Source organism: Pangasianodon hypophthalmus, chromosome 1, assembly GCF_027358585.1.
Source record: "Pangasianodon hypophthalmus isolate fPanHyp1 chromosome 1, fPanHyp1.pri, whole genome shotgun sequence".
Classification (NCBI taxonomy): domain Eukaryota; kingdom Metazoa; phylum Chordata; class Actinopteri; order Siluriformes; family Pangasiidae; genus Pangasianodon; species Pangasianodon hypophthalmus.
Window position 1 is genome coordinate 18392894 of NC_069710.1, and position 21692 is coordinate 18414585.

A 21692-nucleotide genomic window follows, 5' to 3' on the forward strand; every position below is an offset into this window, starting at 1 on the left:
CTAAAACCAAATCAGAAAATTGACAAAAATTCACATAGTGCAGGCTCTAACTCAGGCAATATTAAGATTCAGTTCACTGTCTCTTCCCTATCTTATGTAGTCTTTTTCCATTTACCATTTCCCACTGGGCCATTCTGTATGTGGAAAGAACGATGTGCTTTGATTTCAGGAATGGATTTCATGCGTTCACAGTGTAGGAAATGGAAACTGTGTTTGTCTGTGTAGGAGATTCATGATCGTATGAAAGCATATCTCAATTAGGTTTCAGTACTTGCTAAACGTTATTTTCAGTGTGTGTTTATGAGGGAGTGGCAGAGAGACAGGTGCACACTCTTAGATCCACTCTCTGCTGAGTAGGAGGTCCAGTGCAGCCTGGTACCAGGAAGTGCTCCATGACACCATCATAAAATCTTCCCTGAAAAAAAATCCACACAGTGCTGTTCTTCCATCAGTGGTAGTTAATAATTAGATCAGCAATATGCCACAACAATGGCATACATAGATCTGCCGCTTTCAAATTACATTTGCTTCCTGTCTGAGCCATTAGTGAGGCCGACCAGACCATCTTCAGAAAATCCCTTATTGTGGCTGTTTCGGAGTGCAGACACTTGGATAGAGCAGGAGGCTGTTCAGACAATTATGCCTAAGCATGCCCAAATATCTCTGAAATGTGGGGTCTGTGTTATTTGGCAAAATTGCTGGCAGATCTACAGCATCTTGTAATGTACTGGGATTTTGTACCCTGCACATAAAGCACATAAAACAGCAAATGAAGGAGATTTGGAGCCACCTGGAGTGAGAGCAGGAGTGAACAATTAAAAATCAATTTGCTGTCAAAAAAGCTTTGCTTTCTAATTAAAACCACACGCAGACAAGCTTCTCTTGCCACTGGCGGATGCACAGTTGCAAAGTGCACATTTATTTATCTTCTTCCCCCAGACATGTGTTCCAGTTATTACCTTTATTTTAATGATTTTTCATTATTCTTGCTTCTTGAGATTTAGAGATTTCAGATGGGACCATTACATAGGATTTTATATGGATGTAATCATGCACCTAAATGAATTTTAAATGTGACTGATACTGAATTCCTACCAGGTGTCCAATATAACAACTGTGGCTTGATTATCACCCTCATTAGAGACTTGCACATGCCATATTAATGATCACTACTGCTGGTTTCTGCTTTTTTTCTTCCTTTTTTCCTTTTATTCCGGCAGTACCTACTGGTCATTTATATCCAAATTATTGGATTGCATCCCTTACAAAGGCTCAGCTGCTTCCACCACTGAGGCTACTTCTGCCGTTACTATACAGTGGCCTCTGAACATTTACTAATAACCTAGACTCTAATCAAGTCATCTGCTCATTGCCACTGAAGTTGAGATGGGACTGAAATAGTAACGAAAGATCTGCTGTTATTCTCCTACATGATGTTAAAAAGGTCAAAATGTCTAATGGGCTTCTGAGAAATTCATTGCAATTTCTTAGACACCAAAACAAGGAATCATTGTGGTTCTGGTGTAGAACATGTTATTTCTTTGATTCTTCCCCACAGTTAAAGGCATAGGGACCAACATTTTAGCTATTAATGAAATACATTCACCATCCACTTTATTAGGAACGCCTGTATATCTGCACATTCATGTAGTCATCTAATCAGCCAATCATGTGGCAGCAGCACAATGCATAAATCCATGCAGATTCAGGTCAAGAGCTTCAGTTAATGTTCACATCAAACATCAGAATTGGGAAAAAGTGTGATCTCTGTGACTTTAACCATAGCATGGTTCTTGGTACCAGATGGACTAGTTTTGTGTATTTCAGAAACCGCTGTTCTCCTGGGATTTTCACACACAATTGTCTCTAGAGTTTACACAGAATGGTGTGAAAAACAAAGAACATCCTGTGAGTGGAGGGTCTGCAGGCTGAAACACCTTGTTGATGAGAGAGATCAGAAGAGAATGACCAGACTAGTTTGTGCTGACAGGAAGTCTAGAGTCAAATAATCAATAATCAAATAATCACTCTTTACAACCACGGTGAGCAGAAAAGCACCTCAGAACGCACAGCACATCAAACCTGAGGTGGATGAGCTAGAACAAGAATCTGAGGCTATCATGGGCACAGACCCACAGAAACTGGACAATGGAAGACCAGAAATAGACCAGTTGATTTTTTCTTCCTAATCTTGTCCAGTTTCGGTGAGTCTGTGCCCATGATAACCTCAGATTCTTGTTCTTGGCTGACAGGAGTGGAACCTGATGTGATCTTCTGCTGTTGTAGCCCATCTACCACAAGGTTTGATGTTTTGTGCATGCTGAGATGCTTTTCTGCTCACCACGGTTATAAAGTGTGATTATATGAGTTACTATGTCCTTCCTGGCAGCTCGAACCAATCTGGCCATTTTCCTCTGACGTCTCTAATCAACAAGACATTTCCACAGAACTGTCACTCAATGTTTTTTGTTTTTCACACCATGCTCTGTAAAGTCTAGAGACTGTTATGTGTGAAATTCCCAGGAGTTTCTGAAATACTAAAACCAACCCTTCTGGCACCAACATTCATACCACAGTTAAGATCACGGAGATCACACTTTTTCATCATTCTAATGTTTGATGTGAACATTAACTGAAGCTCTTGACCTGTAACTGCATGTTTTTCTGCATTGCGCTGCTGCAACATGATTGGCTGATTAGATAACTGCATGAATGTTCAGGTATATAGGTGTTCCTAATAAAGTGGCTGTTGAGTGTATATTTTAAATCATGTTGATGTTTGTCTATCTTCCTTTTTTAAAGAATATATCCTTCTCTCCAGGAGAAAGATGGCTTGTGGGTAGTATATTTCATATTTCTCAAAAGCATCATCTTGTCTCTATGCACACTTGTCTCTAGAGTTCTACAACAAGACTGTCTTAATGATGTTGAATGCAGTACCACACACGGCTGCCCTCCTCTGCTCCCAAATGTCCCACAACAACCGGCTTTAATGGCATCCCCTAATTAGAATAATAGTGATTATCTTGAACTTTCAGTATGTAGACCTCTAACCTGTGAAATCTAATTAAGTCTCCTCCACAAACAAATAAAAAAGCATTACTAATCAATCACCCAGAAATAAGATAAATTGGAATAGAGAGGCGAGTGATTGTAGGCTGAGCTTGGGAGATAAGGAAAGGGGAGAACATATGCAAGTGCGTTCAGTGGAATTCCAAATCACTGTGTTGCACACATGCTAAGCATCGGGTGTAGCCATTGCTATTTAAATTCATTGTTCATTTCTAATTTGTTTGTTTGTTCATTGTTATATTTTAATTTTTTTACATTTATTTTTTCACTGTGCACTTCTAGAATTTTCAATAGATGGCCATTATCACAGCCATGCAAGTTCTAACCTGTAGGGTTTCCTACACACAACACACCCATCACTGACCCTCTTGTCCTCCTGCTAGAAATTCTAAATTGTACTTCCTATCATCTAGTTCCTTCGTTTTCTAATATTTCATGATGTTTATCTGGCTTCTTGGTTTAGATTTAGGCACAAGAGCTGGTACTGTTAATGTCTTCTGCTCTGGTAACACAGTATGTGTGAGCCTGTAACAATCTGGTGAACGTAACTGTATAGAAAGATATGGAAAACATCATGTTGTAGCTGAAGTAAAATGATCAGGTGTATCACATGCCAGAGGGAAAATGGTTCCTGCTAGACACCATGGTTGTACATGTCCTACCTCACAGTCTTGTTATAGACACACCACAAGCAGCCCCTTCTCTCCATTTTCATATTTAGTATTCAGAACAGACATGGGGGAATTCAATGCTAAACTCCCAGTGTCACTAGATACTATTGCTATCAGCAAAAATCCCTAATAGCACCAGGAGAAATGAAATGAGAGTTAAATATGGGAACTTCTTTTACAAAATGGAAACAAGTGTTGCAATTAAAATTTAAAGCCCATGCAACTTAGCAAGGCGTAGATTTATTTCACAGTTATTTCCAGGTGTCTACCTGGCAATAAATGCATACTACAGCAGGCTAACTCTGGACACCTTGATGCTAACAACATAAATAAAGCAAGTGGCAGAAACTAAGAAAGCTAACTATACCTATGAGCTAGCTAGTTAAGTTATCTTACATATACAATAACTTCACTAGGATATTGTTGTGTCCTAATTATGCAGTTTTGCCAATATATGTTCGAATGAGTTTACAAAATGGGGTTGCGTGGAAGTTGGATGACAACATTTATCCATGTTCTGAGTCCAGTTAGCTAGCAGATGAAAGATCAGCTAGCTAATTAACTAATGTGGATGAAATTCTGGGACTCGGAGAGGGCAGGGCTTTGTGCACAGGGGAATGAATTGAAGGTGTGGTCAAAAAGAAAAGCCATTCAAATTTTATTGGGCTTAACTTTTTAACCACTAGCGCATCTGTACATGGATCCACATCAATTCCCGAAGTTTTCTTTACAGTCGTTTAATCATTCAAAGTAAAAATATGCACACGAATCCCATACAAAACAACCCTAGATTCATGCACAGAGAATGATTATAGAGCTCACTCATTAGGCTGCTGTGTTCTCTAGTTTACTTTCCAAACTTGCATGGCTGACAGAAGGCTGGGTTCAGGAAGAGAGCGGGACAGGCTGGTGGGCAACAGAAGGAGGACAGTGCCTGAATGTAGCCCAGACACACAGCACAGCTGACTCGTTTCAATAATTAGGCTTGTGGCTGCTACAGCATCAATTCCGAGACCTTATGCCGGCACCTCCTCCTCTAACGACTCATCTCTCACTCTATTTCAGCTCAGTATGTTTTATTAATAACAGCAGTGGTGCTTCTTGGAATGTCAGGACCATCACTATAATTGTGTGTACTGGAATTATTTGCTATATGCTGGTGTTTTAAAAGAAGGAACTCATTTGTCAGTGTGCTTACTTGCATTCATAATTGCTTGTGTTCATTAAAATAAGTGAAGACAGAGTTATAGGTAAGAGTGGGAATAGTGATTACTGAAAATACTGAAGTGAATTCAAGGTTTAGAATAGCACAAAAAAGCATGGTGCTAATAATTTATTACTTTTATAAATGTTCCAATTTTGTGTTTGTGCAGTGTAGCAAAGACTTTTATAACAGTAGTAGCAATGAACTGAATGAACTTTCCTTGTTTCTTTCTTTCTTTATCATCATCTTCCTTTTTTTCTAGCATCTTTTGCCATCTTTGGTATTTAATGATTAGTCATTTTTTATTCACCATGACACATTTTGAAATTTATCTTGTCATATGTTTATTTTCTATCCCAAAGCTAATCACTCAATGTCTCACCCCATCCCTCAATTTCTCCTTATGTGTGCTTTACTCTGCCCCACCAGCCTTGTCTCTGTCTGCCTCATTACTTCACACCTCTCACCCTCTCCACTCTCTACCCTCCCATTTCTTTCATCAACTCTGTGCCTCCAGATACATTATATAGATTAAACATTGCACAGGCGCACGGCAGAGTATCTATGACTGCAGCACTTTGTTTTGCTAAATAATTAACAAGGCCGGTGTTGATTTACCATCTAATGTAATACTTCCACAACCTTCTGGAGGAGAGATGGACAACTGGCTCCTGTCCCTGCCTTGATGGGCCCCCAGAAGCCTCTAGTGTGAACTTGGAACATTAAAATTTAAAGCAATGCATAGGCACTAACCACAGCGGAGCCTTTTGAGCAAACAGAGCAAATTGGCTGGCATTAGACACAGAGACAGAAGCTTCAGCAGTACAATGATAACACTGTCTCTCTCTAATGAGGTGTTTGTAGAAAAAAATAGGCAATTGTAATTTGGATTTTACTTTCCTTTCTTTTCTTGGTAACTGTGTTTCCTCTGAGGTATTGATTTAAACTCTGGCTCCGTAATTAGTGTCCCTTGGAACGTCCCAAAGTTGGCATGTCATTTTAGTTATGTTAATCTGCATGGATAGTATGATCCCGACACATCCATTGGGACCTCCTTACAGGTCATCCATTGCTAAGGATACTATCTGCTTCCCAATTACACTATCCGTTTGAGCTGCTCGCCTGCTGTTCTGCTCCTCAGTCACTATCTCATAATGGGGAGAGCTGTTTTTATGGGAGCTAAATAAACAAGCATACTGGAAAAGGTCCCATTTAATCAGCTTACCCTTTGCTTTGGTGCTGGGTGACAGGATGTCTCTAGGAAGAAGCTGGGCCTGTCAGGCTTCATTTTCTGGGATGCGCATTGATGGCTGTAATGACTAACCATCACCTTCCATTCTTCACATTATCCCCACAGTCACATCCAATAGTGGACCTGGCTCTTCCTTTTTCTTAACACATTCCTAACGCAATTTATCTACAGTGGAATGTGAAAAGCGTTGTATTTGTACGAATGTGGCTCTTGGATATCTACTGGGTCTGACACCCACACAGGAATATTTGTTATACTGGAATTGGGAGAAAAGGAAAATGCCTGAGGCCATTTTTGCTCTTCGTGTTTTGCTTTGGTCTCCTGGTAGTGCCTGAGTAGCCTGAGGAGTGTTATGTGGAAGGATATGAAGTTTTGAAGTGGCACATTGATTCAGCAGCTTCAAAGACATCCGTTGCAAAGCCACAAAGCCATTACCCAGACTACCTGGTTGCTCTTAATGCAAATAAGGGCCAGCATTGTTAGACCACATCATAGCAGCCTGCTCTTTCAATTCCCTCTCATCAAAAAGCAATGAGAGTGGATCCAACATCATTATTGAGCATTTGTTTGTGCACAAACACGTGTGTGCATCTCTGCTGGTTCAGAGTGTGAGTTTTTGAGTGAATGTGTGTGATCAAGTGTGCCTGCTACTGAGTATATCTAGACCATGAGCTTGTGTGTACGTTTGTGTCCTCACGTCTATATATGTATGTATCTGTGTGTGTGTGTGTGTGTGTGTGTGTTTGAAGGTGATAAAACATCAACGGCACTTTGATGACAAGGACTGGAAGGTCTCGTTCAGGCTGCTGGTGGCACACAGTGCAGTAGATCAATAGCAGAAGCGGCTCACTTTAAGGAGCACTCACAGGTCCAGCCATACTGATGATGATCAGAGCACTGGCGTGACCCCCCCTCCCCCAATGATGAATGGAAAAGCCTGCTCCGCACCCGCTGTCACATCACCACCACTCCCTAATTAGGTCTGTTTTCCCTATTAAAGAGCTTGCACGCACTAAACACCACTCCTGTTTATTGCAATTAGTTTACCCATTAACTTGCATTTCATAACACTGGTGCTGTCTTGTGTGGAAATGAGTTGAGCGCCGTGTGCATTATGTATGAGGCAGTGTGGAGGGGGGCTGTGAGGAGGAGGATGTAGGAGACTGTTCGGCAAGCCCTTTGAGAACATCGTCTAACCACGCCATCGAACGTGAACACTTTTCTCCTGACATCTCCCCACAGACTTCCAAATGCTCTTGAACGCAGTGCAAAAAAAGGAAACTCACTGTGCTCCGTTTTCAATACAACACATTATAGTGGTGACCCAAAGAATAGGCACAACATTGAGAGGAATATGAGATCATTAGGTCATGCTGGTCCAGGTATTAGTTTATTGTGTGCTCCATATAAAAGTTCAATGGCTCAATATGTCTCTGGTCACATTTACTAGCCTCATAATGCACTGATGAGGTGTAATGAACCCGGGGAGTTGTCGTACCGTGCCACGTGAGGTAATGATTGGGTCACTGTGTCTCTTAAGGCTTGAGATCATAGTGCAGTGAATCATTTTCAGGTCAGTGGGGCATCACAGGTCGCTATCTCAGCTATGATATCATTTCATTTCAACTAACTGGAGTCTAATGAGCTGCATTATAGCCCAGAGAAAACAATCAGAAACAAAACCTTAAAATCTATACAATTCTTGATCTTGATTCTTGTCAGAACACAAAAAGGTTGAATCATTTGGACAAAAAAAAAAAACCCTGTCCATAAGAGACAAACCATGAAGTCCATGGTACTCTAATATCTGCTCTCTTGCTCTTTATCTGCCCTGTCTAAACCATTTATAGTCCATCTTAGTAACTGCAGACATTTCCTTCTCTATCATCAGTCTCATCACTTTTCTATCAGCTACTGTCTGTGATAGGACCCTACTCTCTCTGGGGATATTTGGTCCAGTAACACCACGTCTGGTTCCCAGCTACACTTACCTTCTAAAAAAAAAAATTAAAAATGAAATGCATGAATAGAAACTCAAGGACTTGAAGTTGGATTTTTTTTCTGAGGTAGCTTCTCTCTCTCGCATACTCTCTCCCTCTGTGAACTGGCTTTATCATTTCTCTTGCAACGTCTGTATTCCAGGCCTAGACAGATCACTGGAGCATTTAGAGAGTAGTAATGATTCCACACCTTCAAGAGAGGCTTGGATATCCTAACACCTGGGGGTAGGATGCAAGCAGTCCTTGGAATAAGCCCTTTCTACTAATGACCCAGAGCATCATAACATTCTGGAGCAGAGGCCCCTGTCACCTCACATGTCATCCAGCCTAATCATCAATGCAAGCGCTCTCTCGCTAAAAGGCTACCGTGTTCCTCCAAATTAGATTTGCGCTGGAGCACTAATTATTTTCTTTTCACATTCCTGCTGTAATGCAACCCTTTTATGCTAATCATTTCCTGAAAAATGAGCAATTACAGTTTGGGTTAAAATGCATGCTGGAGTAAAGGATATACTCTCATGACCGACAGATAATAATGACGGCAGCCCTGTTCACTGTTCAATTTGTCTCATGATTAAAAATACATTGAGGCACCTGCATAAATAATTCAGGCCTAATGTTGAGTATGTGGAGAAGAGGGAAAAAATATTTTTTCCAAATTACTGGGATGTCCTGTTTTGTGTAGAGTGCATTCTCTTTGCGCTCTACAGAGTCCCTGGTGTAATTGCAAATAACTGCGCTCCTGCTGTGTCTTTCCTGTTGTCCTCTTCCATCTTCACCACAAGCAAAGTCTAAATCAGTCCTCATCACCAGCCTAACATATGCAGCAACAACACCACTGTTGAATTAACAAGTTTAACTCTGCGTTGTGTAAAATGAGCACAGTAGGATTAGAAAACAGCTCTCAAGCTCTCTCCTGTATGTATGATTTGAAAGCTAATTTTTTTTCTACAGCATATCTTTCCTCATATTGTTCCCTCTTCAAAACATCTTACTGCACATTTTTATTTCACTCTACCAATACTTACATCTTGAGGTCAGATCTATGAAAATATTTTTCCTAATGGTCTCAGGCAATATATATCATACACTAAGGCTGGAAATTGTATCTACCTTCAGAGGATTACTGGAACTCTATGTGGTTAAGACTTGTTGAATAAAATAAGATTCAAATCAAATCTGTAGATGGGCTTTATATTGAGTATGGATGGGTAGAGTGATGTAGAGTGAGGTGAAACATTATGCTGGAGCGGGAAAATCATTGATACAATGCAAAGCATGATCTTTACACTACTCCATAGTGCAGTATCCACCAAGCCTAATTTCCACAACTTCTTTAATGAATGCAATGAACACATGACCTCAGGGAAAACATACACATACAGACCTTCTGGGAAAGTTAAAGCATTTGGCAAGATACGTTCTGGCGCAGAAGTGTGTGTGTGTGTGTGTGTGTGTGTAGGAGGATGGGTAGGTGGGGGAAAATGTAACCACCTGGATCACTACAATATCAGACTGTTAGGAAAGGCATATTAGTCCCCTGCAGAGAAAACATCATTCCGAATCCATTGGCAAGGCTTTAATTGTAATGGAAATGAGATTTGTGCACGCGAGCTGCTGGTACGGTGGCATTGTACTACTGTCAGATCTCCTGACGAGTTAATGCGCGGTCTCCACAGAGCGGGAGCCTGTGATGAGCTGCAGCAGCCAACAATGCCTTCAGAGCCCCAATACAGCCATACAAACTGCTAGAGAGTACAACCACGCATTCTGACACTACTCCACTACTTTTGACACTGACACAATCTCTGTCTGTCTGTCAGTCAGTCTCTTTCCTCATGACTGTAAACGTATTGGACCCTGTACAGAGCACATGCATCTTTTTACTCAGTACCTGATTAATTACCCCTGTTGTTACACGGCTGTATTGCAGTGATTAATTCAGTGTTGCCCTACATTGCTGTCTTACCTACTACTTAAGATTACTTATTGTACTGAATACCAGCATGTGGGTAGAGCAATTATATAAGGCATTATGGTGAGTGCAAAAGGGTAACAATAATCAATGCAGGACACAGAGGAGACTTGAGATATTGCTCATTATAAATGAGCCGGGGCTGTTTTGTGTCACAGCCTCCCCAGAGATTGCCAATAATCAAAGAACGAGCGGATGTGCGTCCACACCACACAGCAAACTTCTATTTGTGTTACTAATTGGGACATTTGCTGTAGAATGTTGGAGAATGCATTCTAAGAGATTTTCAATCTCTATAATCTTCTAAAAGATGCTTTAGTACCAGTATCACCTACTATGCTAATATTCTTATTCAAGATTTTTTTTAAAAAAATGTATAAATGACATATATAAATTTTCTTTATTACATTCATAGATGTGAAATCTTAAAATCTAATGTTCTCACTGTGCATTTTTCTGGTGGTGCAGTTGGCAGCATGTTGCTGCATTAATCTTTAAATAGTGCTGAATGAATATAGCCAGCGTAATCTTTTCAGCAGAGCCCTCACACCCCACCCCACCTCACTCTCTCATGGCATGGAAGTGGAGGAGACCAGACAATATCATGGGATTAGCACTGACCTTTGTAGTTCTGACATTCACCAATTTTACTTAATTAACGCCAAGCAGCCTGCCTCTGACCTTTTGTCATGCGAGCTGTCACTGGAAACCTTTCTGTTGACTTGAATAGCAATGCTATTTGTTAAAATAATCAGCCGGACTGGCCTATGCAACTTCCCCAGCCTGGTCCACACAATGCACTGTGACCATTATGAGAAAACTCATTCACACAACACCACAGGGAACCAGACTGCTGACAAATATCATCTCCCTTCATTAACCATTATACTCATTCGACTTAAGAAATGACAATATTTACCTGTGGGTTTACATCTTCATAGTGACAGGAAAGAACATGCTGCTATGACTGGGGCAGAGCTGTTTGTGTTTGCATGTTGAGGTGTGTGTGTGTGTGTGTGTGTGTGTGTGTCCATGCGTGAGATGATCATCACCAATCATGCGATGCAATTGTTTTCCTGATTGATTTTATTCCATGCGTCGCTATGCTGAAAGTAGGGCAGCTTATAGCCAAATACATCCAGCGTGTTCTGCAGTAGGATTTCAATTAAGTCTGTTAAATACAGTTTGAAATCGCCAATCATGTCACCATTGTTCACGGAGCTGTAAGATTGCAGAGACATTTTTTGGTTTTAGCGTTGAGGAACCAAGCCTTGCTGGGTAATGTTCTGTGTAAGCAAGGGAAATGGCATTGTTAAGGAGAGCTCATGTAACGGTAATATCCTGTCTAAATTGAATTTGGAGAACAATCAGAGCCATTAGGCCCCACACTGAGTGAGATGGAGACAGATAGTGCCATGTGCTTCTTAAAAGAGTAATGCTTTCCCTGCACTGAAACATCAGATTGGCTTTAATGTTGTTAATACATAAGCATGGAGGGGACACGGAAGGTTCTCCTGTGGTTTCAGATTTGTGGACATGTGGACATTAATATATGTGGACACGGCTGTTTCTAGGCCGCCCCCAAGCCCCACCCATTAAAAAATGTACATTATTAGATTAAGTCATTAATAGTTTTTGCTCATTCATTCTTCATTATTCAACCATGCCATCATCAAATCAGTGTTAGAGGGAAGCTGTCACTGGTTACAAGTGGAAAGTTATTCTGACTGATCACCTGATCACCTATGATGAAATATTTTTTATCCTGATGGCCCATCAATGATGGACGTGGCCTCTTCCAGGATGACAATGCCCCCATCCACAGGGCATGAGGGCTCACAGAAAAATAATGTAAATCATATGCTATGGCCTTCACAGTCACCAGATCTCAACCCAGTTGAACACCTATTTGAGACTTTGGACCAATTTTTTAGACAGCACTCTTCAGCACCATCATCTGATATATCAACTGAGGGAATATCTTTTGGAAGAATGGTGTTTTTCCCTACAGTAGGGTGCCAGTGACTTGTAAAATCTATGCTAATAACGCTGTTATGTAGGCTCTTGGTGGCCCAAAACCTTACTAAGACCCTTAATGTTGTTTTTTCCTTTAATTTGTCCCCCATCTGTATCTCTCATATTTTGTTCAACATAAATTTTCTGTCAGTTCCACAACCACTTGTCAGATACTGTATAAAAAATGTTTTTAAAAGAGGCAGCAGTTCTTATGGAGGCCAGTTAGGTGAGAAGATTTGAACTGATTGATCTGTCATTAAGCTGTGAGTTCTTGTAAATCTGAGTTTATTAAAAAATAATAACATATTACTAAAATTAAGCAAGAAGAGGGAGAGAAATTAGCTGAAGATAACTGACAGTAGTGAAGGACCAGGCATGAAATTTTTGATCAAGAAAAAAGTGAGTGGGAGTTGTTTAAGTTTTCAGTTAAAGTTAATATTGAATTTGATGACATAGGCCTTTTACTTATAACAGATCAAAATCTCTTTCTGACTGTATGCGCCTATATGTATCCTATAGTCTTTATCTCATACATCATCTACTCTTTCAAATTAGAGTAAATACTAATTGTCAATACATCAACATCTAGTCTTTTTAGCATTTCAACAGTGCTGAATATCCCACACATAAAGTAAAGGGGCTATTTCCAATAACTTCAAATATGATTAGGCCTAATCTAAAAACAATGCAATAGCTTATTTTGTCCCTGATTTTATTTCTCCAGTAATAGTAAAGGCACTAGGGATGTAACCAAATAAGAATACATTACTAGGAATGAACAGATGATGTGTTCTAAAAGGATGCAAAGGATGCATTTCTACTTCTGTTTTTCCCCCGGTGTTTTTGGGTGTTTCCAGGGACATAGTGGTAGGGCTCTTATTTAATTAAAAAAAAAAAAAAAACACACACACACACACAGTTTAGGCCACACCCACTTTGGGTTTAAATACAGACACAAGTTTGAATATGTGAAGCACTAAACAGCTACAGATACAGGCATAAAATTTATCTTTGAAAGATTCAGTGTCTATGTGTGTTACTTGTCCACTTTCTAATCAGCAAAATACTATTCTTCTCTCTTATTTGTACTGCTGGATGTAAATTGCCCACAATCCCCCTGAATGCAGGCATGATTGTGAACATGTCCTTATCTTTGGGTAATGAGCTGCTGCTGTTGATGTGTCCCTGTCTTCCCCCAACTCCTCCTGCTCTTTCTCCACATTTCCCCCTCCTCTCCAAAAATGGAGACAGGGGGCTGCTAAACCGGGTGTTTTATCCTATTTGCTCATTATCGCACTGGGTTCATTGCCAATAATAAAGATTTCTCGGGCTGAAAGACTTTTGAATTTAGAGGAAATTACATTGAGCAACAGGGAGCCTGTGGTTCTAAATGTTTAATTAGAGCTGATAAAAACAAGGGGATCAATCACTGGCAGTGATCAGGGCCTGCAAGTGAAGAGCTGCAGTCGACTCCAACGGCAGCAGTTGGGTTGACTTCGGTCCCTACAAATAGTGCCATATGCTGTGGTATAGCAGAGAGAACAGTAATGTCCAGCTGTAGGATATTTGCTCAAAAGCTCTTACACAGATACACAGAATAGATAATAATTACTAGGAGTGGGCTTTCTGCATTCTATGTAGAAAGTACAACCAAATGGGGATAAAGTCACCAGTAAAATCAGCGAGAGCTGACTTGCATGGTGTTTTGTGTGGCACCATGGTTTTGAAAATGAACATTTCCAGTATTTCGTGCTCTATGGTGTGGGAGCACCTGTAATAGCTAATGGGTGTGGGGAAGATAGAGACAGTATTGTTAATTGAGCCTGTAATCTCAGATATTAACATCAGGGATCTTATTTTGTTATGTTTATATTTAGTCCAAAATAAAAACACAGCAAAATAAGATCCCTGATGTTCGTTATCTAACTGTAAACCTTCAGGATCATAGTTTAAACAACAGGTATCATCTAGTCTGGGAAGAATAGCTAAATGTACATATGTTAATTTAGAAATCATCAATCACTTTGTACCATATAACTAAAAAGGCAAAATAATTCAGCAAGAGGTCTGTTGAATACAGCACCAGAAAATAAGTCAAGACCTTGGAATTCTATCAGACAACTGATTTTTTTTTTTAATATTGAGCCAGAACATTTTATCCTTAAGGTTAAAGCAGATACAACTTTGTCAACATAAAGCATATTTTTTACTCTTTTATGCAACATTTTGGTCTAAAATGCATGTATGAACTGGCATATAACCTACAGCATTAAATAAGTCAGCTAAAACCTTAGAATTCCATGGTCTTGATGTTTTGAACCATTTTTATTACAGGTAGGAAACAGCAGATCCCTATCAATCTCACACTTAAAGCAAGTGGGACACCTCTGAGTTTGGAAAGAAGGTATATGGTTACTGGTCTTTAGGAAGAGCACAATAAAAACACACCACAGAAACCCCCCGATCTCATATGGAGGAAGGAAAAAAATCTTAAAAACTCTCTTGTGACTGGCCATCTAGCTCTGCATCAAACTCACCCTGAAGCTGTGCACAAAATGATGTTGTAATCCTGAACCTGAACAAGTCTATTTTCCCCACAGTCGAAAGGGTCACCACCCTTAGCCTTGCAGTTGCCCTGTATCCATCTCTGTTCAATGGGCTGTGGTGAAAAGGTGAATCCACTGGGTGCACAGACGAGTCCTTCAGGGCCTGCAAAAAGAAGAAGGAAATCCAATCTATTCAGAAACATCTGGGTCACTCCTAGCAGAGCAAACAAAATGACAAGCAGGAGAATTCCAGAAGAAGCCTGCTCAAGGAGAAAAAAAAAAAAAAACAGAGTCAATAAAGCCATTGCTTTCCTTCAATGTGTTGAACATTCCCTAAGATTTCAACTGGCTTATGAGTGTATTAAACAAAGATACTGTACATCTGATAGAAGAATGATGAGTAATTGCATTGAGAGGAAGAGTGAGACATAGAGAACGAGTGGGAGAGATAGCAGACAGATCAGCGTGGTTCGTCACTGGGGCTCCTGTAAGTGATGGTGATCTGAGTGTAAATCTCCTGAGTGCCATGTTTCTGTCACCCCTCGCCTGAGTGATTCACGGCTGGCTTCTGGTAAGAGCCGTCATACAGCCCTCACCACACTGCTTCTCTGCATCAATTAACTGCCTACTCATAAACCCAAATCACCCTCCTGTAACCCTCGAAAAACCGCAGCGCAAACATCACTACAACAATCAGGACTGCTTCCTTGAGGTAAGTGAGACCAAACTATAAATGCTGGTTTGCCAATGTAGCAAATAAGAGAATGATTAACCCCCAGACAAAAGTCTATATTTTAGCTAATTACTATAATGGACAAATCATTAGCCCCATGTGTGAAACAAGCAGATTTTGTGTCTGGGCTGTTACATTTTTTATTTGTAGCTGGTTGTTGGAAACAAATAGGTTCAGCAACCAGAAAAAGAAGACAAAAACCCTACACCATGTTGACTTACAAACAGAAATGTTTATTTGCTATGTAGATATGTTTAAAGATGCAACACCTCTATGCTGTAACTATAGCACACACTACTCATCCCACTGAATCTCACTGCCTGATGCATTACACACATTGGCTCACACTATCTGGCTTACAGTAGTATGATTTTTATTACTCAGAATAATTAGCATGCACAGATGACAATCCTTAAACAATAGCAGGTATACAGCAGAATAAAGTCCAGCGCAAAGCTGTCATATGACTCTCCTGTTTACTAGACACAGTTAAAAACATCAAGAGAGAATAAAGATGCTTAACATACTCAGATAATATCTTTTTTATGCTGGATAAGAGGACAGAACATATATCACAGCTCATAGCAATAACTGTGGCTGATGGATTGCTCACTGCTTGTTGTTGTTGAGGACACAAATATGATGTGCTAAATTAGAAACTCTGTACGAAAAACATGTTTATTTTTCTTTGGCTATATTAACGCACTTAACTAGCTCGACATACATAATTACATTGTTTGCTACAATTTTTTAGCCTCGTCATTTTGGTGTCCAGGAAAACAAAGAATGGGACAAGCACATTGGATTTACTTGCACAGTGGGTTAGCTAAAGAATGGATCATTTTTTCCGTCCCTGTATCTAGTATTCATTTCAATGTGTGAAACCAAGGATGGATGGCGAGTGTCAAGTATTGATACGTGACTACTTAATTGTACTACAGTATAATACTGGGGACACGTGTGTTTGTGTGATGGTAGTGCATTGCTGAAAGCAGATGGCAGTCTTGCAGAAGTCTGTATGCGTGTGATTCTGTCACTCTCAGCCCACTTGTCCAGTGTCATGTGTCACAGAAACCAGCAGAACACTTCAACACTTCATGTGTCACTGAACTGGCCACGCTTCAAGTCAGTCTCCCTCAACCGCATAAATATCTGATCATTCAAGAGTAAACTTGAGTAAATGTGCCAAAAATAATCGCATGCAAGCAAGCGATGCAGAAAGGAAGAAGTAAACATCCTGAAAATATAAACAGGCAAGCAAACTGGCTTGTAATGAACTTCTTTTTGGAAGGGAATCAAGCCAAATAAGTTAACATTATGCGGCACCTTTTTCCACAGACAACTTCCTGGAACTTGTACGCATTTGCGTGCATGCAAATCTGTTCTCCGTGGTCCAGGTTGCACAGTGGAGCAGTGCAGGGGAGAGTTAAATTCAATTAAGAGCTTCTTTTCTGTCCAGCCCTGGTTTCTCACATTTTGATGTGCCATGTCTTATGAAATGATCAAATCACAAAGCAAAGAGAGGGCAAAAATGGTCCACTACTCCATGGGGATTCAAAAAGCAAATAATTTCAAAAGATTTCATGCATTTACCAGTGTGCATGATATTTTTGTTGTGGTGGTGGTATCTAATTTCGAAGCTAGTTCAGCTCTTGAGATTGTGGCATTTAGGATTTTGTCACGTTTGAAACTTCTACTCGCCCACACTCGCCCACACATATACAAAAACACACATTGCGGTATAATTTAGCACCATGCACACACACACACACACACACATACACACACGCATGCAAACAACAACCCAGCTATGTTTACACAAAGCCTCTCTACATGGCTCACGCTGAGTGCTGACAGTCGAGCAGGCTTTTCTCCTGTGGAGCAGATCCAAGTGCTGACGGAGTGCTTGCAAGATACACACACAGAGACACAGACACACACATACATCCCCTCTGAGAGTGGTGTTAATTGGATAATGAGGCTGTTCTGGGGGCAGAGCAGGGCACAGTGGGAGCCAGAGTGTGCCCCGTATTTTAGGACTATGATTTCACATCGCTCCCTCTTGCTCAGCCTCCATGAGTCAGAGTCATGACTTGCAGCTGAGGTCAATCTCTGGGCCAATTTATGGGCTCAAGACTCAAATAGTATGGAACTATCCTGTCAAGTTTAAGCTCACTGGTCATAAATATCTGGTGGCGTGCAATAATTTTGCTTTGTTGGTATTGACAGACGGATGGCAGGATGAGATTGGCCCTCGACGAGTCTCTGGACGACAGCCAGCCAGCCACAATTGATAGGTGACAGCAACACAGAGAGCTTTCCAGGGGAGAAAGATATATCTCATGTGTCCACTGAGATCTGGAGCTTAATATAGCTAGGCTTTTTATATGCACTGCCACACGTCATGCTTTTTGGGCTTTTTTTTTCCCCCCCTGATGCGAATAAGTTGCTCTAAACAACTTTTAATCAGCTTTTTGTTCAGTGTGCGTAGGGTGCATTAGAGGCACTTGTGTTCACTGTCCATTGAAACACTAAAACCCACTGGGGTGGCAGCTTTTCCAAACAAGCTCTCCCATTTTAATAACTAGCAAATAATTTGCATGAGAGAGAATGCAATTTGCATGCCTAGCTGTAGTATGCATTGAATGCTTACACACAAATATATACACATGCACGCTCAAATGTGCATGTATACTTACTTAGAGACATGAAGTGTTATTTAAAAATCTTAAAAAAAGATTGTAGGAGAGGAGCATACAAATATATTTCTGTCTATACTACCCCACCCCCTAACTCATATGTACTTGCAATGTATACAGTACCTCACCTAAATATAGCTATAATACATTTTCTACTTGCAAAAAGTTCCACAATCAGAAACCAATAAAAGGTAAACAGCAATGACATTTATAGTGTAAACAATTTACATTACTGTATATGACTATAATATGCTAGATTTATGTAGCTGCATATGACAGTATGCATAGGAAATACACAGTCAAAAGTTATTGTACACCTGCCATTTCTAATGTTTTATTACAGTTTAATCACTATTATTGCCACAAACCAAACAAAATAATACAGAATAGCAATTAAATAAAGAATCCTAAATCATAGTGTGAGTTATTAACTGCTCGCTCTCAGATCCTAATGGAACTCTAAATAAGTGCCTTATTAAAGTCAGGAGCATTTGGAAGATAAATCTGTTAAGTTTATAGATAAAAGACTCATAGACACTGCCAGTATTAACTGTAAAAAATGAATATGTGGTGTGCTACAAGTGCTTAATTAGGGTGATAAAGACTCTGGCCTTTTTTGAGTAGATTAGTTGTAGATTGTTCCAATAAAATACATTTCTAAAATTATTATTTTAACTAAACATTTAGTACTAAAATTTCTCAATTCACATATCTATTCCTGAAAAAGTTTCAAATTTTAAACTGAGGTCATTTAAATAAAATGCTAAAATATAGGGTGTTCAAAAATGTTTAACTAGCAGTGTACAAATAGAAAATATGACATATCTGAACTAGATTAAAACTGTTGTTTAAATTATATAAGGGAGAAGAAAGTTAGTAATTGCGTATAATCCTGCAGGGGCACAGTGCCGTATGTTCTTAATAATTCACAGCCAGATCAACATTGCTCATTATTTCTACTTGTTAATCATCTAAAACTGTCTGAATATTAAGAAATCCAGTGATTAGGAAGTAAAAGTCTGCTTTTTGAAGGGGCAACATTTATAGTCCTGGAGCAAGAGTCCTATAGCGCAAATTCAGTACATGTGTGGAGTTTATTCTCTGTACCGTCCTCCTAGAGTGCCATATGCTGGTCCCATATGTTGGCTTTGTTATAATTATTATTATTACTACCATTTTTTAATGTTATGACTTTTCTTTCTGTGACTGTACTCTTAAAGACATTAGCTTAAATGTGCAGTTTTTACCTGTGTTTCTAGACATGTAGTAGTAGTAGTAGTAATAATAATAATAATAATAATAATAATATCACTCTAAAGAAGGAAAAAACTTGTTTTTGTTTAAATAAGTAAAAATTACAAACTGCCTCCACAATTTCTTTAATCATTTTCTGAGTCAACGCTTATACTCTCAAACTCTATCGTTCAGTATAGACAGAAAGTGAGTAAGTCTAACTTTTTTCTATATGTCTCTGTGGTAAGCTAGTTGGAATCTGTCATGTTTGGGCTGTTCTCTATCTCATTCTTTCTCTGCATCTTGACAATTTACTGACTCTACATTGACCAAAACTCACATTCCAGGCTATGTTTCTGTATCAACAGCTCTGGTGTGTGTAAATAAATGCTTGGCCTTTAGAGAGCCAGAGGTCACTTTGTGCAGCACCGGTGCTGTGGTTGTGCACAGTATCTTCTGGCAGCCAGGGGTCTCCAGTGCTCTGCCTGATAATCCAGGTGCAGCAGGATGGAGTGTGTATTACCACAGCAGCCCTACAGCACAGTAAGCCCAAAGCCTAGATCAGATCACATACCCTTTGTGTTATATATACACTGCTAATCACGAGATTTTGAACAAACAACATGTTAGTATTTTTCTTTCATTTTTAATACTCATTTTAATTTGAATATTTTTGATATTATGATTAAACATTTAGTGAATTGAGAAATGTTAGAATTGACTTTATATTATCCTAACAGTCTAGAACTAATATAACTGGAAGAGGCTAAAATCTTTATCGCTCTAATTAGGCACTTGTAGCACAGCACATATTCATATTTTACAGTTAATACTAGTGCTATCTTTTATCTATAGACTTAGCAGATTTACCCTCCAAATGCGCCTGCCTTTAATAAAGCACTTATTTAGAGTTCCATTAGGATCTGAGAGCGAGCAGTTAATAATTCACACAAAGATTTAGGTTTCTTTATTTAATTGTTATTCTGTATTATTTTTGTTTGGTCTGTGGCAATAATAGTGATTAAACTGTAACAAAAACCAAGAAGAAGCTCCAGGTGTTCGGTAACTTTTGACTGGCTGTATATTTTTCATTATTATACATATTATGAATTATGTGCTATGTATGCACTTTCCCTCTACCGACACTACAGGTCTATCCACACAAACATACACACGTGCACATAGACAGGAAATGAAAAAACATTGAGAACACATGCACAGCCACTTTGAGAAGATAGGCAAAAATTACACAGAGCCCACTTATGTCTTTCGGTAAAATATTACCCTTTTTCTGTTTATTGTTGGCCTGTTCCACAGCTGTAGCCTAGGGCGAAGCATTCTTTAATAATGCATTCTTACAATGCCCACATTGAGAGAGAATACCATTTGGTTACAGGCATCACTGAGTATGGCCTTTACTGCCTACCCATATCCTCTCTATCCCCAGAGTGTGTTTCAGCCCACGTTTATTTGAAGAAATTGTATTTACTGGACATGTGTTTGTGTGTGTGAGCGTGTGTGTGAGCATGTGTGTGTGTGTGTGTGTGTGTGTGTGTGTGTGTGTGTGCGTGTCTGGGCTAGCTTGTGTATGTTAAGTCTATGCAATGCAGCATCCTGTGTGTATTTGTGTGTGAGATTGTGTGTGTGTGTGTGTGTATGTGTGTGTTGAACTGGAATATTGCCCAGCCTTTTGGCGCAGCAGTGTTGCACGAGTAGGTGAACATTCTTTTTTGCAACTACCATGTGCCACGAGGTGAATAAATTGAGTGCATCAAATTTGAATAAACCATCTTTCTCTCTCTATAGAGTGAAAATGCTCCCTTTGCACAAAGAGGGAATAGTTACAGCAGCAAGCAGCTGCTAATGAAGTAATGCGTTTTAGCTAGCAAGTTGAGCAACATAAATATACCAGCACTAATGGCAGATCATTATAATCCACTCACATATGTGTTAGAGGTGATGGGGAGCTGGCGCCTGGGTGTCTGATCAGCAACGCTCATGTGCCGCTTGTGTAGTGGAAGACAGTGTGATGTGAAGCAGGTATTCATTTCTTTCATCTCATTTCCTTTCTTTCTTTATTTTTGTTTAGTTTTCTGAACCTGGAACAGGGCTTTTATTACACACTATTGATTGAAAAAGGCCTGGGTTCCTCCAAAAGCAGTTGAAAGACTGCAATCATACCTGAGGTGCCTGCACCGTTCCATTTTTTTTGTTGTGGTAAGACATTCACGTTGGACCTTCATCATTGATGATGAACAATTAATGCACCCCGTCTCATCTGAAAGTCAATT